Consider the following 5092-nt stretch of genomic DNA (forward strand, 5'->3'; position numbering starts at 1 on the left):
AGAGCTCCAAGGAGATTATGTTGAAAAATAAAAAAAAAATTTACCCCAAAAAAATTGTTTTTATACTTCATTCTAAGGACTTATTGAACTACCCTCGTACATTTCAATCCTAGCTTCCTCAACTGCACAATGAGATGCAAGTTTGTGAAATAATGTTCAAAGTAAATATGAAATTGAGATATTTTTCCCGCAGTAGTCTTGTTCAAAAATGGTTGTAACAAATTTATCATTACGCAAATACCTAATGTGCATTAATTGAATTTCTCTTCAATTTTTGAGTTTTCCCAACAATATAAGTCAAGACACATTAAGAAACCATCTGAAGTGCAAAGACCTTAGAATTTCAGGCCAAATCGTACGAGTTTTCCTTGAATCATTTCATCTATGGAGAGAGCAGTCCTACATATGTCAAACTTCAGGATTTTTCTTTATAATAGTTTTAGTAATGCACGAAGGCGCCACGCATTATCATTGCTTTTAAGATAGTCTCTCTGAGACGTCTTCTTATAGAAAGAAGTTAAAATGATTATTTCTAGAAAAGTATTCAAACCTTGCAAATGTAAATCAAAGTCATTCTCTTTACATGCATCTATGATGTATTATTTTATTTCAATAGAGAAGAACATTTCGAAAAGTTTCACAGGTTCACTGTCTCAAATTTTTTTCTTTACGGATTCTTTCAGTAAAATGTTGTCCGCAATAACATCGGCTTTTTTCACCATCTGCCCAACAGAAATCATGATTTGCTCCTAGTTTAGCTTTTTCTTCGTTTTAAGTTTTACAAGCTTCTTTATAAGTTATTTCCGGAATGTTTCCGTCCCATTCAACATCAGAATCCGAATTATCGGAGCCAGAGTCGTCTGAATTTGGCAATGTAATTATTTCACCGAAATTATTTTCTGATATATACACCGCGCACTCCATATGGGCAGTATCGAAACGTCTTTTTCGTTTCGTTTTCAACTTGGCAATGGTAGTAAGAATAAATAACTGAATCTTCCAGGAACTTGGTATTAAAACTCTTGCAATCAATTCACAACGGAATGTGGACAGTATCTTTTGAAACTCGATCTGACTATAGCGCATGAAACAAATTAATATCTGATGCAAACGACCCGACGTTGTCTAAGAACGTTTTCATTCGTTTTTCATGCAGAATTCATTTGTTTTGATGCAAAAAGGGAGAAAGGAGTTATCAGCGAATTATGTATGCCCTCGTGATATACAATGCTGCCGGAGATGGCAAGAATAAAGTCGGAACAAAAGAATTTGCAGTATCTATTGCTAAGAGCTACATGAGAGAAGGTTAGGCCAAACCGGAAGTACACAAAATGTCTCATTAAAATCAACTAAAAGTCTGTTAACATTGTTTTATAAGGACCAGAATTTTCTATGAAGCGTGTAAATCACCATTCGGTAATCCGCGTTTCAAAAAGAATCACTAAGAAAATCCCTATTTCCAGTAAGAGGCAAGGGGGCCCACTATAATTAATTACGCTGAAGGAGACACAATTCTACAACGTCCACGTCGTTATCCCTGGGTTATGCTGAGCGTAGAGTGTCTGATACGTCAACAGAGCCCTCATCTAAACACAGAATTTTGATGAAACTCGACAGATTTCGAAATTTAATGTCTGCAAAATTGGATCCGCTATATGGATTTCTGAAAATCCAATTTGAAATTCATAATCATCGGCCCCGAAATCTCCCGAGTACAGAGTTGTGCGGAAATCGTAGAGTTTCCAAAATTTCATGTCCGCTATATTAAATCCACCGAAGGGTATAACTATTTGACATCGGTGAGACAGGTATTTTCTTGCAATTCAACTAATCCGATCACCGATGACCTTAATTAAGGTCGAGTCCTAATACCCTTTTGGTATTAGGACTAAATTTGGCGCCATATTGAATTTCCTACCAAAGCAAACTCAATTTTTCCTACGGATTCTTCAACAGCCTACCAAAAACAATAAGGAAACATGGTTTTCGTTTGGAAACTTCTCTTTTTTAGTCATGAGAATAAGGCGTGAACATAAGTTAAAAAATTGTACTTCTTGATCGTTAATGGGTTTCAGTTTTGAAAATAAGCTTCCACCTCAGGTGAATTATTCACTATAATATGAATAATCGTCAACTTACCGTGTTTTCTGAACGATCTTCAATCTGGGAGTTTTTAACGATACTGAATCTTTACATGTCACCCACGTTCCTTTGAGTTGAAAAAGTGAGCCAAGCAAAAACGATAGAAATTTGCACGTACACATTTTTCAAAGTTTGCAAATAATTGCACATAGTTTAACACGTTCACCGTGGGGGTTGTTTTTCACCACTAAACTGAAGGAAGGGGATCGATTTCACCCGAACGCTTTAAAAAAATCAAAAGCGTGTTCCTACAAATCTGAAAAAATTCATGTTTCTTGTTTAAACCTTCTACTTAAATGTAAAATTTTGCAATCTGTGTGTTTTTAAATTATTGTTGATATTACTAGCAATAAACAAATAATCTCATAGAAAAGAATAGTTTTTTTTTGAATTCATAACTCAGAGACAAATGAACGAAATTGAACGGTTTAGAAACGAAATTAAAGGAGAAGAGTGTGTCTTTCAATGAAAAAATATTGTAAGAAATTTGAACGGAATTGAAACCCTTAATTTTCAACATGAACTCATGCATTATTTTAAGTGTGAAAGTAGGAGGTTTTGATAGAAATATACACATTGTTCTATGAAAAAACATTCACTTAATAACAAAAAATTATTTTTTATCTAAATATGTACACAGAGCACCATGATTTTTTAATTAAAACAATATAAAGTGAAATCGTATGGTAAATGCATATGTAATCGTACGTGCTCCTGTTATTATTCTAACTTGATAGAAATGTAATAAATAATGAATTTTTATACTTTGACTTATAAGATGTAATAAGTGCATTCACCTTACTCTTGCTGGTACCGAAAAAAAAGAAAAATAGTAAATTTACCCCAGGTCTCATCTGTCGAAATACATATGTAAGTAAATCGTAGGGGGAAGTCAAATCGACCCAAACTGCACTTTAACTGCACTCTATAGCTGACTGAAAGATACAAATGACTCGAAACTGTGCGTGAGGCTTCTATCCTTGAGTACAATTTTTTAAATGGGGGTAAGGACCCGTGTTCTTGCTTTAATAATAATTCCAGTTGAATTCCAACAAGGCCAACCCTAATTATTTTTAACTTTTAGTTTTGAAGCTTATCTCTTCTTTTCATAATTCTGTACTAGGTGGGATTCATCTTTTTTTCGTATGTGATATTAATTCGTTTTCAAGCTTCATTTGACAGTAATAACTGTGCAAAACATATTTGCCTACGAATTAAATATATTTGAATCCTTTGATTTTATGGAGGTTTTTCTATTGGAGAATATCATTTACTGCACTTATATGTATCAAAGCGTTTCTACACTCGTCTTCTACAAAAAATATATGTTAATATAACCAGGAAAATACACGTTAGGACGTTATTATATTGAGGAATTATATCGCTTTGCTTTAACTGAAATATGAAAAAGATGCTTTCAGCAAATAACCTTTCCATTCAGACATGGATATTAGAAAACATGTGCCGATAAAAAAATGAATATTTTATTCGGCTTGCAGAATAAAATCCTGGTAATCCTGGTCCTCCTTCTTCCTCTGCTGGCAAACAACATACCCCTGACCGGACTTCCCCGAAGGAGGCTTCTTTTCGTGTCAGGTCCAGGTCTTCTGCTGGTACGCCTCCCTCTAATAAAATACTTGGATATGAGCTTGGAGAACTTGGATATATACGACTCATTCCCCATAAAAATGAGAGGCTTCAATTCGAATTTCGACGATATTATTTTCCGGTCAGTAAACCCATTAGACTGCGATTAGCACTGAATAGATGGGTGCCGGTGCCAACCCAAGAGCATATTGTATTATCACTATCCAACTGCGGTGTTTTTGCAATATTGGATTATAATGGGTTTCTTCGCGCAATATGAGCGACAAATAAGGGTCACTCAAGAATAAAAATAAACATGATAAACAGAGACGTTTATGATTTAACCACAGATTGAATTATGGATTGTCCAGTAGGCAAGAATCACCCAATCTTTCCGAAAAGCTATATTAAAATATTTGTAAATGACGAATCCCTACAGTCCGCATGGAATCCTTATAGCGAACCGCAGGAGTCTCCTTTTCGTGCTAGGACAAGGTCTCCACCGAGCAGGCCTCTTTCTCATGAAGTTCTTGGTATTCACTTGAAAAAATTGCACAGATACGACTTATTCCTCAGGCAAATCAGAACCGTCGATTCGAATTTCGAAGATATTTTTTTCCTGCCAGCAAACGAATCCGATAGCAATTAAAACATAAGTCTATGTCCGTGCCAAATCGAGAACATATTGTATTATCAACATCTAATGGTGACGTTTCTGCATTACTGGAGTACACTGGGTTTCTTCGTTGGATATATGGGACAAATAAGGCTCAGACGAAAATGAAAATAAACATGATAAGCGGTACAGTTAATTATATGACCGCAGATGAAATAAAGGCATCTCATTTAGGCGAAAAGTACCCAATCTTTCCACGTTGGTTTCCTAAAGACATTTTAAATTAATATTCTCTGCAGCATGTATATCACTAATTCAATATAAGAAAGATAAACTAAAATTTAATATTCTTTGTAATCCTTAGTCGGATCAAAATTCAGTTGAAAGCTATAAATTCAAATATACTATGGTTATCAAGGCATCTTTCCTTGCATGTTTTGATTTGTATCACCTGACTTAAGATATTTTTAATAATACTAGTATTTCGATTGCTTTTAGTTTTCTGAATCGACAGCCTAATTAAAAGCCCCATTTTAAATTTCGGAGATATGAGTTTTTGAGGGCAGTCACATAGCATCATTATCCACACGCAATGAATGGCACAGTGGATTTAATTCAAATAACATTGATAATTTATTCTTGATTTATATTTGATTCAGTGTTTTTTTTTTAATTTCCTATTTAGTTCACAACTGATATGCAGGAGGGATATTTAAATTGTTATTGTTAAAAATTGTATGCCCATTC

The sequence above is a fragment of the Belonocnema kinseyi genome, chromosome 2, assembly GCF_010883055.1.
Source record: "Belonocnema kinseyi isolate 2016_QV_RU_SX_M_011 chromosome 2, B_treatae_v1, whole genome shotgun sequence".
In the NCBI taxonomy this organism is placed as follows: domain Eukaryota; kingdom Metazoa; phylum Arthropoda; class Insecta; order Hymenoptera; family Cynipidae; genus Belonocnema; species Belonocnema kinseyi.